At 40.8% G+C, this 27,362-nt stretch overlaps 1 pseudogene; it reads right to left on the bottom strand.

The window, feature by feature from the left end:
• Nucleotides 1-20,165: 20,165 nt before the first annotated feature.
• On the bottom strand, nt 20,166-22,176 carry LOC105489373 (ATP-dependent RNA helicase DDX18 pseudogene; annotated as a pseudogene).
• Between the last annotated feature and the right edge of the window lie 5,186 nt (nt 22,177-27,362).

The raw sequence follows: 27,362 nt of genomic DNA, 5'->3' as shown, positions 1-27,362 counted from the left end.
AGAGATGGTGTAGTCCAGGCGAAAAACATGTGCAAACAAATTTCTCTTCGCACTTTGGCATATGTTGCTTTTTCTTATGCAAATCATTAGATATAAAAATACATGAGTGCTCTACAGAAAATGTAGAGAAGGAAGGACTTGTTCTGAAGGCAAAGGTTGTCCAGTTGCTTGCCACTGTAGCCCCTATTCCACAAACTTAAGGGTTAATAGAATATTGAGTGAGTTGACTTTCATCAATGCTCCTTTGGGGGGTGCACTATGGCAAATTTTTGTCTTCATTTCTAGCTTGTCTCCAACATTCACTGTTGACAATTCTAGATGGAATGGCCAATCCAAGTTGCTGACTGAAGGCTCTCAGGCAAGCTGAGCTGTGTAATATAAATAGCTATATGAAAATGTTCAGAGACTCTACTCTAATGACTGGCTGAGCAGTGTGTACCAGACCAACCCTTACACATTATAAAAGCTGGCTACCATTAGAAAGAAGCAAATAAAACCAGTTATGTTAAGGCATCGGAGCACAATCAAGGCAGCAGGGCTAAAAGGAACATGGAAACACCAGCAGGGGAATTTGAAAGGGGTACAGTGAAGGAAATAAAGCCAATAAGCGTGCCTTATTATGTAGTTACCACAGTAAGCAATTGGAGCTCAGTCCTGCTGGGGAACTCTGAGAGTCTGTGTAGAACTGAGTTATCCCAAGTAAGGAGCAAGGGATCTGGGGTTTGATCAACCAGATTTACCTATTGAATGTTGCTTCTAGGGTTGCCTCAGTCAGTTCAGGCTGCTATAACAAGATATCACAGACTGGGTGACTTACATTTACATTTACTTCTCACAGTTGTGGATGCTGGAAGTCCAAGATCAGATGCCAGCAAGGTTGAGTTCTGGTGAGGGCCCTCTTCCTGGCTTATAAACAGCCTCCTTCTCCCTGTATCCTCATACGGCAGACGGGCAGGGGGATATATATATATCTCTATCTCACCTTTCTCATGTCTCTTCTTATAAGGGCACTAATCCTATTCATGACAGTTCTACTCTCAAGAACTAATCACCTTCGGAAGACCCCACCAAATATCATCACATTGGGGATTAGGGTTTCAACACATGGATTCTGGGGGGACATAAACATTCAGTTCATACCACGGAGAGTTATTTTTCTGATACCTCTGGGCTCATGTGGGCCAAATATTCAACCATGGCTAAATAAAAGTCCCTCAACAGAGAGATGCCTGTGTTTTCACCAAGCCACTTCCAGAGCATTGAGGTAAAGGTCGAGTATATGGTTAGAGTTCATGTCTGCTACACGATTTGACCCAGTATTCCCACTCCTAGATATATACTCAATAGAAATGCATATATCTGTGCCCCAAACGACAGCTACAAGAATATGCACAGGGACATTACAACAGCTCCAGCTGAAAGCAACCCAAATGACTATCAGCAGTTCAATGCATAAAGACAGTGTGGTGAATGCTTGCAATTTCCGCTGCCCGAACACTGCTCCACGCTACCACCATCTCTTGCTTAAAGCACTGCTGCGGCCTGCTAACTTGTCTTTCTGCCTCATTTTTGCTCCTTAAAGTTCTTCCATAAAGCAGCTGGAGTAATCTTTCTGAAGCATAAGTGAAATGATATGCTATTCCCCCACTTAAAACCCTCAAATGGGGTTTCACTTCACTTAGAATAAAGCACAAAGTCTCTATCATGTACCCTGCCCCACTCTTTCCCCTCCTCTGTCCTTCCCCTTCATTTACACTCAGCCACACTGGCCTTTCTCAACATAACCACACGTGCTCCACTGATGATCTTTAACTTTGCAGCTTCTGCTGTTGGATGCTTCCCCAGACCCTCTCAAAATGGCTACTTCCTTCTTGTCATTTTTTATTGAGGTCTAACATACATACGGAAAAGTGAACAAATCTTAAGCAATGAACAGGCACAGAAGGACTTTAGGTAGAGGTGACAGGGTCTGCTTTGAGTTTTAGCAGGATGGCTCCTGCAGCAGAGAGGAAGGAAAAGGGAATGGACTAGGAAGCCTGGATGAAGAGAGATACGTTTTTAGGTGTTTGTCAGAAGTGAGACGACACATAACCAAGACCTGAACAAAGACATTGGCTACAGGAAGGGAAGGAAGAAGCAGAGATTCAAGAGAATCTACCTAGCTTTTCAGGCCATATGTAGTGGCTACAGTGACTTTGACCACCTTATTGTAATCAGTTTACGGATTTAATCCAATGTAAGCATAGGAAACTCTCTAACTATAACTTGGATTATAATTAGTGTTTTTCACTAATTAGACCTGTGATTGCTTTTTTTTAGGAAGCCTAAGGTCTCAGCCATGTTAACTCTTTTTCTTTTATTTTCTCTTTTGTTTCTTTTTTTTAACTCCCCTGCCCATTTAAAAACCTGATTATTTTGATGCACTATGTTACTAATAATTCCTTCCTCATCTTTGATCTCAGTCTTCCTCTTGCTTTTCGCAGCCAGTATATGAATAAAATATTGAGCTGTTGATTAATGACCCTATATGTGCCACTTTGAGATGTCTAAAGAAATTATCCAAATGCCCAGACAGCTCTATAATGTCACATTTAAATTCGAGGCTGAATCTTTAAAAGGCTGTCCTCTGTTGTAAAGGCTGTGTTATAAGGATGGTAATAAGACCTAATTTCCTTTTAAGAGAACAGGTAGAAATATTGTCTTTTAATGCCAAGAAAAGAGCATGAGATACACTGCTTAAAATAGGCAAATATGTAAGTTAATGCTTTGACTTCAGCTACACTTAGCCCTAGATTGAAACTGTGCCTTCCCAGGAGAGTCTAAGAGTGGATGGAGATTCTGGCTTTTGTTTTAATTTTAATTGTTTTTGTCCTACTCTGAAATGATGTCACTTTCCCCCCCTTTGGCTTTTTTTTTTTTTTTTTTTTTTGAGACGGAGTCTCGCTCTGTCGCCGGGGCTGGAGCGCAGTGGCCGGATCTCAGCTCACTGCAAGCTCCGCCTCCCGGGTTTACGCCATTCTCCTGCCTCAGCCTCCTGTGTAGCGCCCAGGCGCCCGCCACCTCGCCCGGCTAGTTTTTTGTATTTTTTTAGTAGAGACGGGGTTTCACCGTGTTCGCCAGGATGGTCTCGATCTCCTGACCTCGTGATCCGCCCGTCTCGGCCTCCCAAAGTGCTGGGATTACAGGCTTGAGCCACCGCGCCCGGCCCCCTTTGGGTTTTTTATGGGTATCTTACTGACATTGTATTTCTTCCCAGAGAGGTCACTAATAGTTGGCACTGACTGATTTTTACAGAAAAACATGCCAATGATCAAGGCTATAAGCAATGGGTAGAATGTTTGAACTGCATATAACTGGGTTGCTGTATGGAAATACAAAGCAGAGCTCTTAGGTTCATAAAAAGATCTCAGTCACCTTGATCCTGAGCAATAACCAAAAATACATAATAATAGCAGCAGGAGTAATTGTACTAAAGATAGGGATAATCTGGCTGATATGATAAAGCATTTACTATGTGCTGAGTTCTTTACATACTGCCCTGATTTAATCTTCTCAATTCAACAAGGCAGGTATACATACTGTTACTATCCAAGATCACAATACTGGAAAGGAGCAGATTAAAGACCCAAACCAATGTCTGTCTGACACCAAAGAACATGCTTTTTGCCACTTTCTCATACTGTAAGCTGGGCTACTATATGGCTTGATGTTCAGACTTAGTCCATGATGGCTTTCTCCAAGTAAGTAATATCTTGGACGGTTTAACCCATATTAGAAGGATGCAAGGCTGGGTGTGGCGGCTCACGCCTGTAATCCCAGCACTTTGGGAGGCTGAGGTGGGCTGATCACCTGAGGCCAGAAGTTCGAGACCAGCCTGGCCAACATGGTGAAATTCCATCTCTACTAAAACTACAAAAATTAGCCAACGTAGTAGCAGGCACCTGTAATCCCAGCTACTCGAGAGGCTGAGATCGGGAGAATGGTTTGAACCCGGGAAGCAGAGGTTGCAGTGAGTCACACCACTGCACTCTAGCTTGACTGACAGAGCAAGACATTGTCTCAAAAAAAAAAAAGGAAGGAAAACAAAACAAACACTACTTCATCAGAATACATACTGTAAACAGAATGTCTGAATGTAGTGTCTGCATGACCAATAGTCATGCACATCTCAGATTTCCCAGGGTAGTTCAAATTTATACTATTATTTGCCTGTATTTCTATAAATATCATTCCACCTTTTAGACCGTATGTTTCAATTGTTGGATTAGAAACAATGGTTTCAGTAACCACATTGATCTTTTTAAGACATGAAAAGGGAACATTTGCTTTTATCTCAAGACCCTTGTATAAAAAATTGATACATAATATTTGTACATATTTATAGGGTACACGTAAGAGCCTTTAGGACCTAAACGTTGCTAAGCCTCCTGCCTCGACTGGTGCTATGGCCATGCTCCATCACAGAGGCCTGGGGCAACTTAGAGTGCTTTCATGTTGTGATATACTACGTCATCCCAAAACAAGTTTTAATATTATTGCAAAATTCCAAAGTACCACCTCGAAAGTAATAAGCAAAACAGCTTAAGTGAAATGAAATCTTTTCTGAAAGTGACAAAATTATTCTAAAGTTTATCTTGAAGAAAAATGTATTGAGAGAAAAAAGTTTTCATATTTTAAAATGTATTTAAAAGTTTTAATAATTGAAACAGTATGGCAGTTGTGTAAAAACAGATGAATGTAGGTTGATATATATAATTTATATAAAAATACATATGAATATATCTATATCTATATTGAACATATAAAATGAAGGATACACCAGTGAGAAAGTGAGGGATTAGCCCTCCTATATTATGAGAAAAAATAGCTTTGGGAAAAAAATTTTTAGATCCTCACCTTAAACTATAGCCCTAAATATATTCCACTTGGTTTAAAAAGTATGAATATTTAAAACAGTTTTATTTTACAGATTTTAAATAAAACGAAAATATGTGAAAACGTTTAACTCTTCTTAGATTGGACAAAGAATTTTTAAGCACTAAAAAAAGGATGAAATCATCAAGGAAAAAGCAAATAGATTCGACAACTTAAAAAATAAAAATGGCCAGGCGCGGTGGCTCACGCCTGTAATCCCAGCACTTTGGGAGGCCGAGGTGGGCGGATCACGAGGTCAGGAGATAGAGACCATCCTGGTTAACACTGTGAAACCCCGTCTCTACTAAAAATACAAAAAATTAGCCAGGCGAGGTGGCGGGCGCCTGTAGTCCCAGCCACTCTGGAAGCTGTGGCAGGAGAATGGCGTAAACCCGGGAGGCGGAGCTTGCAGTGAGCTGAGATCCGGCCACTGCACTTCAGCCTGGGCGACAGAGCGAGACTCCGTCTCAAAAAAAAATAAATAAATAAAACAAAATAAAAAAATAAAAATGTCTGACACTAAAAAACCAAATACCCAAACACTCTGGAAAAAGTATTTGAAGCAAGCTCAGTCGACAGAATTAAAGTCTTAAGCATACTTTTAACAATTTCAAATAAGTACGTTGTACCACAATAGAAAGAGGGCAAAATATATGAAAACTAATACACCTATAAACATTAATAAACTGAACTGTTCAATCTTACTTGTCATAGATTTACTTATCATATTAAAAATTAATGTCAGTATGAATGCAGTGAGATAGACATTCTCAAACACGTTAGTGGAAGTCTATGTTATTACCACCTTTCTATACAGAAACTTTACAAGATATATTCAAGGCATTAAAAAGTTTACAATCTTTGTCAAAATAATTTCTAGTAATTTTGATAACAATCTTATGTACAAAGGTATTAACCAAAAGATTATTTATATCATTCCTGACTAAAAAGAACAAAGGCTCCTTGGAGAAATGGCTGATTCCAGAGCAGCGGCAGGAAATCATAAAAGAAGCCTGAGGCACATCAAGCCAAAAAGCAAGGAAAACCAAAGACTAACAGAGAGATGCCAAGAGACCTGGAAGCCAGCTTGGAGGGGTGCCCAGTGGACAGCTTGAGCACCAGAAAGTTATTGTAATTGATTATAAAACATTAAAGAAAAATTCATGCATCTACAGTAAAAAAAAAATAGTAGTGGCTAGGTATGGTGGCTCATGCCTGTAATTCCAGCACTTTGGGAGGCCAGCGCAGGAGGATTGCTTGAGTCCAGGAGTTCGAGACTAACCTGGGTAACATGGTGAAACCCTGTCTGTATTTTTTTTTTTTTTTTTTTTTTTTGGAAACAGTCTCACTCCATCTCCCAGGCTGGAGTGCAGTTGCATAATCTTGGCTCACTGCAACCTCTGCCTCCCGGGTTCAAGCAATTCTCCTGCCTCAGCCTCCTGAGTAGCTGGAATTACTGGTGTGTGCCACCATGCCTGGCTAATTTTTGTATTTTCAGTAGAGATGGTGTTTCACCATGCTAGCCAGGCTGGTCTCAAACTCCCGACCTCAGGTGATCCGCCTGCCTCAGTCTCCCAAAGTGCTGGAATTACAAACGTCAGCCACCGCATCCGGTCTCTATTCTTTTTTAATTTTTATAAAAATAAAAATTAAAAAATAGTAAAATGAAAGAGAAACAAAAACTTATTTATCCCACTCTTTAGTATTAAGAACATAAGAAGTAAGCATTTATTCTGCATTTTGAAAGGGAAAACCCTTCCTTCCAGAGGAATGGCATCTATCAAATGTAAGTAAAATGATAGAACTAGAAAAATCACCATTTGCAGCTGCCAGTGAAATGACTGGTTTAGACAAGAATCACCAACAGTGCTGAAACCACTGGATGGAAAATTGTTAGGGAACAGGATAGTCATGTGGTACCAAAGAAGCACCCATAGACTACGTACTAATTGCAAAGTGAAAAACATACCTTAAGTAAAGAAATCTGCTGGTTATCACCTTAACCAAGTAATCAAACATTACATCTCTGATCATGGGACAACCTGTTGTTATATCCTTCTGAGAATGTAAACACCTATGAAGTGTCCTTGCCAAATTATTTACCTATATCTAATGAAGACATTGGACCTAACTTACAGTTTCACGAAATCCAGGAATTGGAGAAACAAGTTAAATGACACTCTAAGGGAACAATAAGACAAACCCAGAAAATGGAATGTTCTTAAAAACAAGTGGCCTGATATCTTAAAAAAGTCATTAATAAGCCAATACAAAGGTGGCTCTATTCTAGACTAAAAGAAATTAGAGTTATAACAACCAAATGCAGTTCATCTTTCCTGGAATTTTGGCAGAGAAAAAAAAAGCTAGCTATAAAAACATTTTGGGGACAACTGGGAAAATTTGAACACAGACAACATATTAGATGGTGTTAGAGAATTACTGTTAATTTTCTTAGGCAAAATAAATGTATTGTGGTTATGTGTAGAATGTCTTTACTCTTAGGAGAGTTATGTTGAAGTCTTTAGAAGTAAAATGTTACAATGCTTACAATTTCCTCATTGCTTATTTTTACAATATATTTTTAAAAAATTTATTCTGCCTTGGCCTCCCAAAGTGCTAGGATTACAGGCATAAACCACCACATCCAGCTGACAATTTACCTTTAAATGGTCCTACAAAACAGTAAAAAAACCAAACAACTCATTACATGTATCTATATCCATGCAGATCACACACACACACACACACACACACACACAAATAAAGAGAATACGGCAAACATTTAAAATACATTAAAACACGGTGCTCTGATATGCATTGTACTATCCTTTCAACCTTTATGTTTAAACATTTTCATAACAAAAAGCTGGAGATATGTTATTTATTTTAAAAAGCTAACATCACGTATATTCTCAAAATTATGATGGTTAATTAATTTTGCAGCAATTAAACATCTTTTCCCCCAGGCACGGTGGCTCATGCCTATAATCCCAGCACGCTGGGAGGCTGAGAGGGGTAGATCACTTGAGGTCAGGAGTTTGAGACCAGCCTGGCCAACATGGCAAAACTCTATCTCTACTAACAATACAAAAATTAGCTTGGTGTGGTGGTGCACACCTGTAATCCCAACTACTCAGGAGGCTGAGGCAGGAGAATTACTTGAACCCGGGAGGCAGAGGTTGCAGTGAGCCGAGATTGTGCCACTGCACTCCAGCCTGAATGACAGAGTGAGACTGCATCTCAAAAACAAAACAAAACAAAACAAAACAATATAAAACAAAAACATATTTCCAAAGAATTTCCAAATGCAGAGGCAAGTAGCCAGTTTGTGGTAGCAAGGAAGAAAAATAGGATGCAAAACTTTATAGAAGGCATACATAGCCTGTTCTCAGTTTTTATATTTGTCCAACACATTTATTGAGTATCTATAATGTGCCAGGAATTCTTCTAGGTGCATGAGAAGAAAAAACACTTTAACATTAATAGGATTGTCCCTGGCTGTTAAGATTGTAGGAGATCCTTATTAGCTTCTGATACTTTTCCAAACATTTCAAATTATATTCAGTGAGTTTTACAGTAAAAGTAATATGCAAGCATTTTATTTAAGAACAGTCATCAGAAATTTGATGTGACTAATAGTCAATGTTGACTGTGCCCTTGGCAAGTGACAAACCCTCTTCTCTCTCCTCTACAGGGACAAATCCATTCTGCTCTTCCAGTAACTCTTTGAGGTGAGTATTACTATCCCTCATCTTACACATACAGAAGCTAAGCACCGAGAGGGTTGCTAATCTGCCCCCAATGAACACTCGGCAATGTTTGCATTTTGGGTTGTTACACTGGGCATGAGTGTAGAGGAGGGCGGTGATTAGGATAGAGGCCGGGGATGCTGCTAAATAAGATAGCATCCTTCCTGCTCAACTTATGAATAGCTCCAAATGTCAGCAGGACCAAGGTTGAAAAACCCTGGTCTTAGGTCACTTAGCTGGTAAGTGGTAGAGCCCAGCATTGAGCCCAGGCAGCCTGACTTCCAAGCCCACACTCACCATCATCCTACACTGCTCTTCAGTACCCTGACATACTAATGTTTTGTCATTAAATGTCAGACTGTTTATTGAAGGTAATTGTTGGTAACAATAATAATTGCTATCATCTATGGTGCTTGGTGATTTATCAAAAAATTTAAGGCAAATTATGAAAACAATATTTTTTTCTAAATGTTCAAGAGATACCTTTATCAAATTGGCTAAAATGGCACCTGATGTAGTAAAAGGGCATTCTTATGCAGTTAAGGTGAAAATTGGTGGAATTCATTTAAAAATAAATTTTGTACTTTACATCAGAATCTTAAAATTATTTATAACATCTGATACAGAAATTCCACTTTGGAGAATTTATTCTACAAAATATGACAAAATCCAGATGCACAAAAACATGTATATGTTTTTCTTTTCTGTTTCTGTTTCTGTTTTTTTTTTTTTTTTTTTTTTTTTTGAAACAGGTCTTGCTCTGTTGCTGAGGCTGGATGGAGCACAATGGTACGATCACAGCTCACTGCAACCTCAATCTTCTGGGCTCAAGTAATTCTCCCACCTCAGCGTCCTGAGTAGCTGGTACCATAGGTGTGTGTCACCATGCCTGGCTATTAAAAAAAATTTTTTTTATAGAGATGGGGTCTTGCTATGTCACCCAGGCTGGTCTTGAACTCCTGGGCTCAAGCAATCCTCCCACCTTGGCTTCCCAAAGTGCTGGGATTACAGGCGAGAGCCACTGCACCTGGCCTTTTTCTATAAAAGTAGGAAAAAAGGGGAAAAGTTGTCTAAATGTTTAACAATAGAAGAGCTTAATAAACTGGGCACAGGTAGTTGAGAGAATCTGTGTAAGGGTATGGAAACCCCATGTTAGTATAATACTAGGCGAACAAAAGAAACAGGATAGAAAATCATGTACTTATGTTTGCAAGCATGTTAACAAGTAGCATCATTTAAAAGGAAATATTTCACTAGAGTTGCTGAATTATCCTAGTGAATTTTTTTAACTTTTTTCCTGGCTTTATTATGTCTGAAACATAGCTATGCATTTTTATGGAGTAAAAATAATCAAAATATGTTTACGTGTACTTAAGTCCTGGGAAGATCGTATCTTTTTAAAAGGAGGTCTCTTTCTAAAACTTGAAATACGTGTAAATAAGCTTATGATCCAGATCTGAGCACTTTAACAGTAGAAACAAATCTAAGAACGGAGCCAATAGTCATCTCAACACATTGTCTATGTCGATATTAGATGAGAAAATCTTCTCTCTGGCAATCTTAATGTCTCCTTCTCCGTCCATAATGACTTGATGCATAAAAATTAATCTTTTCCCTCCGCTTTGATCCCCAAGCTCCTTAGCGAAGATTCCATCTTGCTCTATAACACACGATGAAGCATTTTCCCTGTTATAATGTGACGATGGCCCTACTGAGCACAACAATTTGAGTCTGAATGTGCCACAGCCAAAGGAGAAATCTTAAGAGGCAATTCCACCTAGAACTATTTGGCAAATGCATAAAAAAGACACATTAACACAGTCTGAAAATTGTGCCCTTAACAATAAGAACACAAAACAGACCTGGGATTGGGAGAGAGAGGTGGAGAGGGATGGAGAAAAGGAAATGCAGAGGCGAGATACTCTGGTGGTTCCAACCCCAGAAAGTGCTGGTCATGTAGATCAGTTTCAGCCAAAAAAAAAAAAAAGCACTTTAGAAACTTTCAATAGAAAAGATTGTTTGTCAAGGCTAGGCAAAAACATTCTTTAATTAGTTTACTCAAATATTAAATCTGACATCTAGTATCTCAATATTAGCAAAAATGTGATAATTATAGCTGGAAGGGTTTTTTATTGAATGTAAATTCATGTATAACACTTTTAGCATATCTCACTCCCCATTGTTATCTCCCATACACTGTTCACACTTAACTGGAAGCCTTGGGCTCCACTCTGAAATGTGATCTCAAATTCACAGTCTCCATACTTCCTTTTAATGTAGTTGCAGTTCAGTAATGACCATGACAGAGGACGTGTCCTGTCTACCATCCCCAGGGAAGACATAATCTTGAGAGATCCTGCCTGGCTCGGGGGCACCTGAGCTCCCAGGATGCCCACGCTGCTGCAGAAGGGGCTTTCTGTATTCACTGGAGACCCACATTACATCACTTCTCCATAGGGAAGGCTCTGTGTGCTTTTGGGCAGCAACCATTTTGACCAGGTTGGCTGTCAGTGCCGTTAAGGAGCTTGCCAGCTCAATCTAGTTATTGACTTGAAGGAGGAGAACAGAAGCAGGCAACATGTATTGAGTCAGGTCTGTGCAAATATGCATTTGTTCATTCTACCCTTGCAGCATCCTTGTCTTACAGAGAAATACTGGGACTAGGAGAGGTTAAATGGCACGCCCAACACCATGGCATTTGTGAGGGCAGGCACTCATGGTCCAGGCAGCACCTGAAATGAACACTGCCCTCTCTAGGGCTTGCTGGGGCAGGAGTGAGGAGAGTGTATGGCCACACAGTGAACCGTGGACACCTCACTCCGCCGTAAAACTAAATTAATAAGCACATGCTCATGTGTAGGCTGACTCATATACCCCTTTTCCCAAATACTGACATACCACTGTGGGTTCTTATAATAATATTGAGAAGTGCCGATGTTTTTATTTGTTTGTTTGTGGTGACAGCCACTGAACAATCTCCTCGGATTGGAATCTCAGATGCCCACAAGAGCCTAGCTTTTCTCAAGACATCAGGAAGAGGTGGGGACCACTGCAGCCCAGACCACAAACGCCCCTTCTGAAAGGACCCAGCTGTAGGACTGGTAGCTCCTGTCACTATGGGCAATTGCACTCCTGGTTTGCAGAGCTTTGGATTTTTTCAAAGGATGCCAGAAACAAGGATTTTTATGTGAACTCTCCCAATTTAAAAAGATGGCAACAGCTGGGCGTGGTGGCTCACGCCTGTAATCCTAGCACTTTGGGAAGCTGAGGTGGGCAGATCATTTGAGGTCAGGAGTTCAAAACCAGTCTGGCCAACATGGTGAAAACCCATCTGTACTAAAAATACAAAAATTTGCTGAGCGTGGTGGTGCATGCCTGTGATCCCAGCTACTTGGGAGGCTGAGGCAGGAGAATTGCTGGAATCCAGGAGGTAGAGTCTGCAGTGAGCCGAGATGGCACCATTGCACTCCAGCCTGGGCAAAAGAGTGAGATTCCATCTCAAAAAAAAAAAAAAAAAAGGTAACTATTAAAAAAAAATTTTTTTTTCAATTGTGTGAGCCAAATAATATATGTCCATGAGCCTGATTTGGTCTGAGCCTTCTGCTCCTTCTGCTTTACAACTTCTGGTCTGGAGGATATGTCATACCAGAGATGACTTTGCATAAGAAGGACCTCAGGCCAGCCTTCACAACAGTGAAAACATGCCTAAATTGCTCCTTCCACACAGCCAGTGAAGAAATGGCCTGTCCACTTTGACAGTCTCTGTCATTTTAACAGTAGTATTTGAAGAAAGGAAATGATGACCAAAAACTCCACGTTAAAATATGTCTCAATTTCAAAATTAATGATCAGAGAAATCAGCAAAAAGTGAGAGGAATTTTACAGTTTAACAAAATAGAAAAACTAGCAAACAAACAAAAAGGCATGGGTTGATATTAAACAAATGCCTAAGAGGAATTCTGTTCCAACTATCAAGGAGAGGCCCATCACAAGCTTTCGTGATGGAATTATTTTTTCCAGATACATTTCCCACTACCCATCCTTTCCCCTTCATTACCATCTTGTTTCTCAGAATACTGATATAGACATAGACCAATTTTAGCAGCATTTTATTACTAAAATCCCCCTCTTGCAAATGAGGAATTCAAATGTGGAACATAAGGCCGGGCGCGGTGGCTCACATCTGTAATCCTAAGAATTTGGGAGGCCAAGGCAGGCTGATCACCTGAGGTCAGGAGTTCGAGACCAGTCTGGCCAACATGACGAAACCCAGTCTCTACTAGAAATACAAAAATTAGCCAGGCATAGTGGTGGGAACCTGTAATCCCAGCTATTCAGGAAGCTGATGCCAGAGAATCACTTGAACCCGGGAGGTGGAGGTTGCAGTGAGCCAAGATTGTGCTACTGTACTCCAGCCTGGGCAACAGAGCAAGACTCTATCTCAAAAATGAAATGAAATAAAATAAAATAAAATAAAATAATAAAATAAAATAAAATGGAACATAACCTGGTGTCCCCATTCATGCTAGCTCAGGCACCCCAAAGTAGTCTTCAGACAACCTCATTCTCTAGCAAGACGAGTGCTGTCACGTGGAAATATGCTTTAGAGAGAAGCATTTGAAGGCACTTTTTTGCTTAAACGTGCAGATGCAGGAAAATTTCATGGTGCTATGTTGAGAAGTCAGAGCAGAGAACAAATTGTAACGAAGTCACAGAAACGAGAGAACACTTAGGAAAATCCTATATTATTAGTTTACTGTTAATTAAAAAAAATATCTCCACTGAGTACTGCCTTGATAAAGAAAACAAATTCCAGAAGAAAAATAATCCTAGTAAAATAGCTCAGGTATATACATTTCTAAGTCTAAATACAGCCACTTTGCTGCTATGTGTGGTAGGGAGGCTGTGGTTTATAACATATACTGGCTTTTGTCCAGTTTCTGGCTGATAGTCATAGACCTTGTTGCAGTCTTTTGTTATAATGTTGGGTGTATGAGGTCACAGGGGCAGCCTCTGACCTCCTCCTGCCCTCCTTTAATCTACTCCAAGGCAGGACTCTACTTTTCCTCTGCCTTTCTGATTTTGGGTCCTAAGACCCTCCTATGAGAGGGTCCCACCGCTCTATACCTTAGGGAAGAAATGCTCACATCTTGAAGCTTCCATAAAAACCCAAGAGGGCTGGGGTCAGTGAGCTTCTGGATAGTGGAACTGCAGGATCCTGGAGGGTAGTGCCTCAGGGAGGGCATGGAAACTCTGGGCCCCTTCCCCCATTTCCTGCCCTAAGCATCTTTTCATCTGTATCATTTGCAATATCCTTTATAATAAACTGGTAAATGTAGATAAGTGTTTCCCTGAGTTCTGTGAGCGCTCTGGCAAATTATTTGAACCCAAAGAGGGCGTCATGGGAACCCCAACTTGAAGCTAGTTGGTCAGAAGCTCTGGAGGCCCAGCCTTGTCACCGGTGTGTGTTAGAGGGGGCCAGTCTTGGTTGGGGACTGAATGCTCAACCTGTGAGATCTGACATCGTCTCCAGGTAGACAGTGCCGGAAATGAATTAGACGATACCCAGGTGGTGTCCACTGCTTGGTGTGTGAGGAAAAAAACCCACACATAGTCACAGAAGTCTTCTCCTATGTTGATAATTATTGTGATGTGAGAATAGAGGGAAAACATGGTTAGAGAGAGTTTTCCCTACACAGAAGCTGTCTTCTCTTTAGTTGGCCGGGTATAAGCAAAGAATTTCAGAGTCTGGGAAATTTGTTACCAAGCGCAATCCTTCTGCTCAGGCCCTTGATTCTGTAGTCTGTCATGCCAGTGGCAGCGACATAGTTTGATTAAAAAAGCATGGAACCCAGCAAGAGGACTTGCATTCAATTCCCCACTCTGCTGCTTATTTTCTCTGTGACCTTGGGCAAGGTCACACTTGTCAGGCTGTAATGGAGAATGTGTCCCAGAGGAAATTGAGGCGAAATTTCAACATCTACTCCACTCTTACAGGCTGTGTGAACCTCGGGCAAATTCCTTAATATCTCTGAGCCTCATTTTCCTTGTCCTAAAAGTAAAGATGAAGATTTAAAAAATCACAAGAACTGGCTGGGTGCACTGGCTCACACCTGTAATCTCAGCACTTTGGGAGGCCAACGTGGTTGGATGACCTGAGATCAGGAGTTCGAGACCAGCCTGGCCAACATAGTGAAACCCTGTCTCTACTAACAATACAAAAATTAGCCAAGTGTGGTGGCGTGCACTTGTAGTCTCAGCTACTTGGGAGGCTGAGGCAGGAGAATCTCCTGAACCCAGGAGCTGGAGGTTGCAGTGAACTGAGATAGGGCCACTGCACTCCAGCCTGGGAATAGAGCAAAACTCTTGTCTAAAAAAAAAAAAAAAATCACAAGAGCTAGCTTATCATATTTATTCTCTAATTCAAGACCTTCAGTACTAAGTGCACTACATACTTTATCTCCCTTATCATTAACAATTAATACTATTGATATTAATAACGTTCATAAAAATGGACAATAAGGCCATCTTCATAGGATCATGATGATTAAGTGATACAAAATAGGAAGCCTTTTTGTCAACCAAAAAGATATATTCATGTTGATTATCACATGTAACAAAATTTTAGAAGCATCTAGAAGAGTCCATGGATTACAAACTCTTCTCTGTGCCCTGTAATATCTTTATCAAAAATTAAATTACCTTTTACTGCAAAATTGCCACAGAGTTTAAAACATATGGACCTAGAATCTGTATTTGAGGATTTTAGTGATCTTGATAGTATACCAAGGGATTAATGATGAACCATACGTCTTTTCATAGGCCTGTTGTGCTCTGGCAGAAGGTACAGAAAGAATGCATGGTTCCTGAAACTTGGGGAGGGTAGGCAGAGCAGACAACAGCCTGTGCCACAGAGAGGAGAGATAATCTCTACGTGGCATGATGCAGAAATGGTGGCTGGGAGGGCTGCAGGCGAACTTGGTTGGCTTTCAGAATGGACTTCTCTTAACGGACACAGAGGAAGTTGTTAATTCTTAATAAAACTAATAACAATAGCAGAACAGCTGCTTCCTCAATTATGGTACAGGGTGTTTCATTCCATCATCTAGTCCTGTGCAGCTGCAACACCAGCATAGCAGGACAAGTCCATCAAAAGTACCAACTTCAAACTTAAAGAAGTGAGAAAATGAATCTACCAAAATGTCTCCTTGATTTGGACATCAATACATTGGAATGTGTGGTGATTTGAATCAGGGTTAGGCTGATGCTCCCCTTTGCTTGGCAAACTGCCTCTTCATTGATAATGCAAAGTATGACTGCAAACCGCATCTCTGGGGGGTATTTAAAGTGCTTAAGGGAACACGCGGCATACTTCAGAAGCGCTCCTTTTATATGCAATTAGTCTGTTCATGACACATCATTCTTATCTATTCATTAAAGTAAGTCCCTGGCTTAGTTGCAGGCATTTTATGGATTTATGGAATCACGGGAGATCAGAACTGGCTACGGCCTAAAGGTCATCAGACTCATGACTCCTCTGTGGGTCATCCACATCCAACATCCAATATCCAACATCCGTGCCTGGGTTACTTGCATTTCTGCCCCAGTCCAGTGAGAGGCCACTCTGGATCTCCTCAGTAGCCCTTGGAAAGATCATGAACTCTGGAGTTGTGAGGACCTGGATCAAATCCCAGCTTCATCCTTTACCAGTTATGGGAGCCTCTGTTTCTTTATGAGGGTTGTGTGTGCTGTTCCTGGCATATGGCATATTTTTTTGAGACTCTTTTAGCCCCATAAGAGACTGACGGTAGATTAGTGCTTGCCAGGTTGCAGGGGGTGACTATAAATGAATGGGGTTTCTTTGTGGGTTAGTGGAAATCTTCTTCAGTTAGATTGTGATGATGGTCACACAACTGGTAAGTTACTGAAGTCACTGAATTGTACACACAAAACAAATGAATTTTATTATATGTAAATTACACCTCCATAAAGCTGTTAAAAAAAAAAAGATAGAAAATACCTAGCAACATTTTTTTTAAATTACGAAAATACCCAAGGTGCTAAGCATAGTATACATAAGATAAAAGTTAATTTGGGGTGTTGCAGGAGGAAGTATATGCAGTACAAGCAAAAATAATTTTAGGAAATCATCTGCTTTGTATTCTCAAAAAAATTAAGGAAAAATTGTCTCTATGAAAGACAATTGAAGGTAAGATCATAGAACAGACTGAGGAAAATAGAGTATAGATCCAAAATCCCTTTAAAGAAATCCATGAGACCAATCTATTTAAGAATGCAGAATTTTTTGAATTTTAGAAAGGTAATATGGGGCATTTTCCATACTTCCATAACACCCCCAACAGGGTATGTGGCAGCATCTCATAATTAAACATATTAATATTTCTTTAGTGAAATGTATGAATATTCATATTAAGTAGGATAAATGCAAGGTTATAAATAACCTTGTTCAGGTCCTGATTTGCCACCCAGTGAGTTTGCAGAATGTGCTTGGCTTGCCAGACTTTTGGATCTCAGGATTGGAGAGCTGGGACTGTGGTTCATATTGTTATCACACACATCATGACCTTGCCTTTCCTTTCTTTCCTTCTTTCTCCATGTCATAACTCTAGGGACTGGCACAATCTCTCCCGAGGAAGAGCCTGTAGCGGGGGACCAAGCTTGAGGTTCGATTGGAATTTTTTGCTCTGTCACTACTGAGCTTAGATGAGAGCGAGCTAGTGAATGAAAAACAGAGTAAAATGGATATTTAAAATTGGAAATACTGTTCAGGAAGAGATGGACAAAGAGGAAAGAACCAAACTTTTTAAACATAGGATGACAGATAGATAGTGCACCGTTAAATACTAGCACAAGAGCACAGGCAGCAGAAAAAGAAAATGTTCAGGTTCGATTCATTAATAAGTTCTGTTTCATTTACTTGGTTTTTCTATTTATTTACTTCAAACTGACTTTGCAGAAGTTTATGAATCTTGCAGATGATTTACCACCTGCCCTTTAAACTCTCTGATGCACTCTGTGAGTGGCCCCATCCTTCCATCTCCCCTGTGGGACCCTGGCCCAACAGGAGTCCAGGATACTTGTCACCATGCTCAAGAAAGTGTGACAGCCGGGTGTGGTGGCTCACACCTGTAATCCCAGCACTTCGGGAGGCCGAGGCGGGAGCATCATGAGGTCAGGAGATTGAGACCATCCTGGCTAACATGGTGAAACCCCGTCTCTACTAAAAATACAAAAAATTAGCCAGGCATGGTGGTGGGTACCTGTAGTCCCAGCTACTTGGGAGGCTGAGGCAGGAGAATGGCATGAACCCAGGAGGCGGAGCTTGCAGTGAGCCGAGATCATGCCACTGCACTCCAGCCTGGACAACAGAGCGAGACTCTGTCTCAAAAACAACAAAAAAGAAAATGTGGTGATAAGTGATGTGACCACAGTCTAGTGACAGTGATGTGACAGCCCACCATGGCCAGGTGGACCATAATGTACATCCCTGAATTTCAGAGGAGTCCTATTCCACTAGACTCCAAACTCCTTGAGGGTGGAGACTTTGTCAATGTTATCTCTCCAGACCCCAATGAGCTGCTCAAAAAACACATGTGGATTAATCAGATATACGACAGGACAAACAAATTAAATGTCAAATAAAAACAGTTTGATAGTTTACTGTTTTGCAGATTGCCAACTCTTGCTCTAGGATCAAAAAATAGTTCACAGGAAGGGTGCTTTTCCTTGGGCTCTCCTCCAAGTGATATGGGTTCTTCGAAGCATCTGTTTCTCTTTGTTATGTTGATATCCGGCAGCAGTAGCTGCAGAAGGCAAGCTGACCATGGGGATGAATGGAATGGTATGCCCTCGTCCTAAAAAATGAACATAGCTTCTTTCTTATATGTAATTATTTAATGACACAGGAAATTTACATGTTGTGAAACTAGCTGGTTACAAGTAGTAGATAGAAGATTACTTCATCTTTGATTAAAAAAATAAATAAATAAAGACCATGAACATGCATATAAAAATTAGATTAGGTACAAAATACCAGTAGTATTTACTTTTGCTGAGTAATTAAATATTCTTCCCTTTTCATATTTTTAGAAACATTATTTCTGAGATAAAAAAGGAAAACATGATCCTGGAGAGAGTTATCACACACCGGGAATTAGGAATCCAAGAAACCAAGCCAGGAGCCCAGCAGTCAAGGTTGGAAACCCAATACAGGTTCAGCCAGGGTGATGACGGTCAAGCCCAGAAATGAAGATTGTTCTTTTCTTTTCCTACTGGAATGTTCTTTACCAAACAGTTCCGTCTACATTTAATGTTCTCAGTGCACTTATGTTTGATGGGATCTTATGATTAACCAGCACAAGAGCAAAATGATGCTAGCAACTTTGGTTTTGAATTGCTACAAAATGTACTATTTTGTAGTTACGTACTACACAAAACACACTAGAAGTCAAGTGCTCCTACAACAACAACAAAAAAAACCCACCTGACTAAATCACTGATTTCGGTGGTGTTTTCTAATTTTGTTCATTTTCAATCTTCATAGCAAATGCATTTTTTGCTTCAGGGCCTAGAAGAGGTAATTTTTCTCAAAAAGAAGCTAACATTAATATGTGCTGGGCACTGTCTGATGGCTTGGCTTCAAGTTCAATGTAGTTGGCAGCCTTGTCTTCTAAGTACTCGGTAGATTGAAAAGGCTTACCAAAATCCAAACCACCTTAAAATAAACAATTCCGAATGAGGAGCATCACCATTCTTTCTGTTTTTTAAAAGTCTTTGCTATGGTACCAAATGAAGAAATGCAGTGTATTGCACCTCTATTGATGGAAATGAGGCTCAACCATCTCAGTTTTACCCTTTTCCTACACCCTACCTGTCAAATGTTGTGACAGCTAGTGACACTTTATACAAAACACCTGAGAAAGGCTGATTGCTTTAAAATAAAAAATCTATAAAAGCAATGCCTCCCTAATCCTAAGGTGCTTCTTAGGTATTTCCCAAATCTTTTTGCTCTTTTATACTGCAGCATTTTCAGGAGGAGTCATGAGATACTGTCAAGGTTCACGAAACAACTAAAAACAAAAAAAACCCCTTAGACTCCTTTCTGCATTACCACCAGCTGCCCGATACACTAGGTCACCTTTTACAGGAGTTGACACAGCACACACGCCACAAAAATCTTCACATAGCAAGAAGGAAAGGTACAAAAAGAATTATATTAAAACAATAACATACATTTGTGTGTACATGGGGAAATTTAAAATATTATATAATCACAAGAAAGACTAGAGATTTCTTGCTTTGCCCTTGGGCGACCAATAAATTTAAAGCCTGTTTTATATCCCAAAAATAAAAAAGAGACTTGATAGAAGTAACAGTGCTCAGTACTTGCAACCCAAGTCAATTTATACAAATCTTGTATAAATTCAAGGGGGAAAATTCATTTTAGGGTGAAGTTATTCAAGATGAAAGAAAGACGTGTCTTCAGTGAGAGAGTTGTCTGCTGTCAGATGATTTCTTGCTTATGTGTATAAAGATTTTGTACTTCTAAACTTTCTTGGTTTTCTGGTCGCCAAATTCACCACTGCCTCCTCACTTTTTCTGCTTGCCTTCATTGCTGTTGATCTTCAGATCAACAAAGGGAGGCACCTCGAAACCAAATGACAGAGCAACTTGAGGCAAATTTAAGTTACTAACATTAAAGATCTGTTTCAGAGAATGGAAATTATAGGCTCGTGTGTATGACTTATATGCTTCCTGGGCTGACTTACGAAGAAAGTAGTTCTTTTCAATCAATTTCTCAAGCTGAGACTGAATGTCAGAAATTTTAGACCAGGAAAAGTCAAATTCACTTAATGGAACCTTGGATTGTTTCAAGTAGTGAAGGAACCCCATTTCTTCTGGTCACAAAATGAGCAAGGCATGCCCTGTCTCATTTAGACCTCTGACTGTTCTGCTTACACGATGAATATATTCCTTAAGGTCATCCAGAGGGTCATGCCGAACAATCCAGTCAACTTCAGGAATGTCCAGTCCTCTTGCTGCCACATCCGTACACAGTAAAGTGTTCCTGAATCTGCGTTGCAGAACTGGAAGAATGTAGTTGCACACTTATTTTGGTTTTGCTTTCCATGAATGGCCAAGGTAAGCAAATCCTTGTAGTTTAGCAACTCATAGTGGTATTTCACAGACATACAAGATGAAAAGAAGACCATAACCGCCTTCTTTCAGTTCTTCTTAAGGACTGTAAAGGGCAGAAAGAATCTTTTTTCAGAGGGACAAACACCGTATCCCTGCTCAAGATCATCCACTATTGCATTAGCCTTATCATCATCAACACCAACATACAATGGCTCCTTTTTTCAGAGAAATCCTTGCTAGGTCTTCAACTTTTTGAGTTTGGGTGGCAGAGAAGAGCATAGCCTGTCTGCGTGTTGGCAAAAGTTTAATAATTTGCTTTAATTCCTCTTCAAACCCAGCATCCAAGATTTGATCAGCTTCATCAATAACCAGACACTGTAGGTTTTTATACATAAGCCCTGGTGTATTCTGCATATGGTCAAGCAGATGGCTTGGTGTGGCTACAATGATGTTGATTCCATTAGCAAGTTTCTGTGCTTCAGCAGATCTGTTACTGCCACTCATTATCAACCCACTGGTATGCACGTGGTGAGTCATTAGCTCCTTACAAACACCAAAAGTTTGCATGGCTAGTTCTCTAGTAGGTGAGAGAATAAGGACCCCCATTTTATTCGTGGGCATGAACTTTAACTTAACAATGAGTTCAACTGCAGGGATGAGAAAAGCCAAGGTTTACCACTGCCTGTTTTTGCAGCTGCTAGAAGATCCCTGCCTTCCAGTCTGATACTTTTATGTTGAATTTCAGTCATGTTCGTAAAGTCCATTTCTTTTATTGCCTTCAAAGTGTTTTCATTGACCAGATTAGATAGAGAAGCAAATGAAGTATCCTCAAAAGCTCCTGTCAGTCCCAGGGGCAGGCTGGGCACCTCACTGTCATCTTCCTCATTATCTGGCTTCTCCACATTATTTTCTGTTTCTTTGGCAGTCTCGACACTTTCTTCTTTAGATTCCCCTTTGTTTTCAGTTTTTGCCTTTTTTTTGTATCAGGCCCAGCATCATTCACCATTTTTCTCTTTTTCTTCTTCTTTTTCTTTTTTGATTCTGAATTGGGAGACTGCATTGCTGTCTCTCCATTTGTTAATACAGTGGATTTCTGGGGAGATTTTTGAACTTGTACATTTTCCACTGTTTCTTGAGACACAGCTCCATCTTGAGCTTCTGATAACCCCACATTCACAGAATGTTTTGATTTTTTTAACCTTTCCACCTCCCATGGTTTCTTGAGACACATCTCCATTTTGAGTTTCTGATAGGGTCAGATTTGAGGCCCCTGGCAACTTTAGGTTCTGGTGTGCATTTTGAGGTTTCACTTCTCGATCTTCTTGCCCAGGAGTTTCATCCGCAGGTGAGACATGCTGTCCATGAATTGCCTAGACCGCAGTGCCACACAGTACGGCTACGCAGCTCTAGGGGCTGACATTGCACACAGCTTCTTAATTCCTCACTCTCATTCAGGGAGTCACTAACCAACGGCAACACTAGAACCGAGTGTGCATTTTTATTTTCAGGATGTTCCCATCATCCTGACCAAGTTCACTAAGTTATAGGGCAAAACAGATCTTAATTTTCTACATGAGAAGTGCTCAGAGACTAGGCTGGGCGCAGGTAGGGGACTTGACAAATCTCCACAGCAAGCAAATAATTTGTGCTTTCACTTCTATTTATCTGGGTTGTCTTGGAGACACTGATGAAACTCTAGAGGGACTGTTGAGGACTCCCCAGCCAAGCTGTAGCTGCTGCTTTAGAGAAAAGCAGCCTACTCCATTCACATGCCAAAGGCATTTACATAGAGTGCTATTATTCAAAGTATCAGCTTTTTCCTTTGAGCTTTGTTTACCTTATCACCATGCCCCGCCACACACACACACATAAACTCCCCAAATCATAGGCTCTCAGATTCAGACGAGGCCCTTAAGATGAAGAGAACAGCTATCCGTAGTTTTAATACATTCTCTAATGTAACCTCCAGAATGGGAATGCTAACATTTATAGGGTTCCTGATAGATGCCAGGCATTTAATGCATATACATATGCTTTATTGATATTATTGCATATCCTTACAACTACTTAGCTCAATCTTCCCCTCCTTTCTGTGGACAAGAAAACCGGGAGTCAGAAACATCCTGTGGCTTCCACAAGGCACACAGTTAGTAAGCGTTAGAATAAGATACAAACGCAGAGAAACTCCAAGGTCTGTGTTCCTTCACTAAGTCTAAGATCCCACTGCCCACCAAGGGGCTGAGTGAAAATCACTGTCCTTGAAGGTTTTGCCCATTGGCTGTGTGCCTGGCTCCAGGAGGCCCCAGAGCTCTGGGGGAATTACTCTTATTCAGGCCAGCCCTCCAGGAGTGAGGATGGATCCAGGTGTCTCCCCGCGATGAGCACTTCTCCCTGCAGGGTGAGGACAGCAGTGTGAGGTGAGGGGAGATAGCCACCAATACATGCAGATGGTACATGCAGTTGATTATCTGGTGGCTGCAAAAGTGGGAGAGAAATAGCTTTGTCTTTTGAGATCTATGATTCTGAAGTGTGTACCTGAAAAAGCTGCTCGTCTGTGTTCCTCGGCTTCTGAGAGGAGAGTCTTTTTAGGAGGAAGACAGATAGGTCTGTACAGGATGGACTGGGAACACCTCCTGCCCTCCGTGCCTGCCCCTCTGACTACCAGAGCCACAAATACCTATCATTTTCCTTCCCTTCCTCCCTTCCTCCCTTCCTTCCTTCCTTCCCTCCCTCCCTTCCTCCCTCCTTGCTTCCTTCCTTCCTTCCCTCTCTCCCTCCTTGCTTCCTTCCTTCCTTCCTTCCCTCTCTCTCTCCTCTCTTCCTTCCTTCCTTTCTTCTTTTGCTTTTTCCTTCCTTCCTTCCTTCCTTCCTTCCTTCCTTCCTTCCTTCCTTCCTTCCTTCCTTCCTTCCTTCTCTCTCTCTTTCTTTCTCTTTCTTCTTTTTTGTTTTGTTCTTTCCTCTTTCTCCCCATTTCACACAGCATCACATTGGAGGACAAATTCCAGTGAACTTGGAATCTACAAGTCTGGGTTCAGGTGTAGTTTTGAGATTCACCAATGGGGTGATCTTCGCTAAGTTACTGCAGCTTCTTGAGACTCAGTCATCTCCCTTCTGGAAGGAGGATTACAATGACCACAGCGCCCAGTGGTAATTACTGAACTAGAGGAGGAAGTACTCTAGAACCACAGAGGCTTTGAAACACAAGCGATGATTATTCCATGAGTGGAAGGAAAGGGAATTACCACAGTCCCCGGCTTATTTCAGGGGTTCTCTGAACATGCTCAAACATTATCTCACACAGTCCATGAGCCTGGCCTGCTGTGAGGGTTTGAAAAGACGTCGTCTGAGGCTTTCATTTACCATTTAGTCATGAAGAGAGAGGACAGGACCTGGGAACACTGTTTTGGGTAGTAGTATTGAAAGACTTCCATTCATCTTGTGTGGACAGAAACACATTGGGTAAGTTATTAAACTAAATAAATGTAAGTAATGATACATCCATTCAGTAAGTTACCACGCAGCTATAGAAAATGATGTTGTAGAATAATGACAGGGAAAGGTCATCCCAATATTTTTAAGTGAAATAAGCTGGTCACAAAACAGAATATACATTATAATCCTTTTGCAAACAACATAGGCTTACATGGGGAAGGATATATCCCAACCTGTTTGCTTTTGCTATCTCTAGTCAATAGAACTGTGAGCGAATGTTATTTCTTTCTGCTTGTTGGTATTTTTTTCAATTTTCTACAATAAAGATGTATTGCCTTTTTAATAAAAATATTTTTAACATAAATAAGTTCAAAGAAGTCCACATCAGCTCATTCACTCGTTTCTCATATCCAGAGCTTTGTGCTCAGCCCAATTACCTTCTTTCGGTTTATCCACTCTCTAGCAGCTGCATGTCTTGTAAATAAACAACATTCTTACCCATGAATTCTAAGAGATCCAGCCCTATCTCAGTGTCTGCTGGGAAGTAAATCACTCCCCTGGAAATCACTATCTGCAGACAGTTCGTAGATAGGCAGCGTCAACAACTCTACACAGGGCTGATTTTGAAGGCTGGTAGAAATTCTCAGTCACATTTATAATGCACATATGGATAGATTTCCATGGGAGCAAAGGCGATTAGTAATCATTCTTTACAATGCACATATTTGTGCATGCATATGTATTTACACTTGGCAAATTATGAATTCACGGTGGCTATTAATATAGATGCAATCTACATAGAGTGATGGAAGTGGAGTTTAGAAGAAGGCAAGTGGACTGAGAATAAAATACTTGCTCTGGCTATCCTCTGCAACTTGTTCAAGGCCAGTTAGCTGCATGTATCTCAGTTTACTCAGCCATGTGGGAGCCATGCTTGGTTTGGTGATGCCAGCAAAAACCTTTAAATGAGACAGAGCTGAGTTTGAATCCCAGCTATGTGCCTTGGTGGTTATGTATCCTTAGGCAACTTACTTAACTTTGTGAATCTTGGTTTTCTTCTCTGCCCAATAGGCAATAAGGCCTACCTCATGAGGTGTTATGCCTGGCATATAGGAAGTCTTCTGCAAATGACAGGGAGAATACCCTGGAAATTGCATCTTTCACTGGAATGGAAGATAATTGGGTTCTTTTTCATTGCCTCATTGAAGTTCTACAGAGTGCTGCACAGGTACAATGTTGAAGTATCAGCAACAAAGTGCATTGCATCACCTGGTATGTACCTCCCATGAAAGCATCTCAGCTGGGCATGGTGCCTTATGCCTGTAATCCCAGCACTTTGGGAGGGCAAGCTGGGTGGATCACCTGAGGTCAGGAGTTTGAGACCAGCCTGACCAAAATGGTAAAACCTGTCTCGAATAAAAATACAAAAATTAGCAGGGTGTGGTGGCAGGCAGCTGTAGTCCCAGCCACTCAGGAGACTGAGACAGGAGAATTGCTTGAACCTGGGAGGTGGAGATTGCAGTGAGCCGAGATCGTGCCATTGCACTCCAGCCTGGGCAACAGAGCGAGACTCATATATTCAGCAGCATCAAGCAACAACCTGCTGTGGAGCTATGCTTGATAATGAAGCGTCCTCTTTCCAGCAATGAAATTTTAAATGCTGACAATTCTGAGAAAAATATTTCTAAAATATACTTTACAATAATTACCCATTATCCTGACTTTTTAAGCTATATATGCTGACTTGCAGGTAACCATTCACTGGTGTTTCAGCTCTCCATTATTATGCCATAGGGTGGCAGCTCCCTACCTGTGCTAGAGTATGTAACCCCTCCCTTCCCAGGTTCTAGTTGTTTCTTTTGTTGCTATTGCATCTACCTTGAAAAGTGCTCCTCTCACCTTCTAGCTGCAATAAAATCAGTGCTATAGGAATATCTAGTACAAACTCCCTTTTTGAGCAATAAGAAGCAAATTTGGAGAGGTGAAAAGATACAATGAAGATAAGGTCTCAAGGTATTTGATTGACTATGGACTAGGGAACTGAGTAAAAATGCTTAATAGCAATTGCATGGTAAATAAAAATCAATAAAGATCATTGTGAAGGTCTTCTAAAAGAATCACGTGGCTGAAGTCCAGCCACTGTACAGCACTTCCTTTTCAGAGACCCTCAGAAATGTTTTCTGTACACCCTTGGGATCAACAGGACTGGGAAACTGACCTCCAGATAAAATAATTTATCTATACACACGTGTGTGCACACACACACACACGCACATTTTATATATGTACACACAGATACACACCCATACACAAACAGAGGGTGAGATTGGGTACCTATGCAGCCTGGCTCAACAAAATAAGCCCTATTTAACCCCTATTGGCTTAAACGGGTCTTGTTTTAAACGATGCACTTTGAGATAACCCGCAGGAGATCTGCGCACTGAATGTGTTAAAGGGCTTGAGAGATCTACACCAGAGAGTAGTCAAATCCTTATTCTCATTTCCTGCCTGTTCCTGCAGCAACTGCTTTGAATGCCTATTGGAGAAACACGCCTTTCTCCCCAATACCACAGAATGCCTGCTAGCAAAGGAACAAATACGAAAACTTTAACAGCATCACAAGCGTATTCCCCCTTTGCTCCTCACCAACTACTGACAATCAATGTAAAAGTAATCCTAGTTTTTATTTGAAGCTATCTTGGCTTTAAAAGAACCTTCCAGAAATGATTGATGTGATGAATTAAACCCATAGGTAACCCCTGAAATCTGCTTTGAATAGCAACAAATTCCTAACAATATCTTCAACGCCTGCAACAACGAAATCTAATCTCTGAACTCCTAAAGGTCAAGATTTGCTGTCTGGTAGCACGGCTCAAGAGTAAATGCTCCCTAATGCTGTGCTAGGCAATTGCTTTGCACTCCAGACAATGTCAATTTTGTCCAAGTAGCTGCAGATGTGTCTAGCATTAAGTCAGAATGGTGTCAAGGGCCCTTCTTGAACACCGGCTGATTCTCAGAGAAACTGGTCCTAAAGCCCTAGTCTATTACAGTCCATGCCCAAAAGACAGACATTTAGAGCTTAAAGGAGGATGGAGAATAAAGCTGCAT

This window comes from Macaca nemestrina, chromosome 7 (assembly GCF_043159975.1).
Source record: "Macaca nemestrina isolate mMacNem1 chromosome 7, mMacNem.hap1, whole genome shotgun sequence".
Taxonomy (NCBI): Eukaryota; Metazoa; Chordata; class Mammalia; order Primates; family Cercopithecidae; genus Macaca; species Macaca nemestrina.
This window is presented reverse-complemented; position numbering and strand designations above follow the sequence as displayed.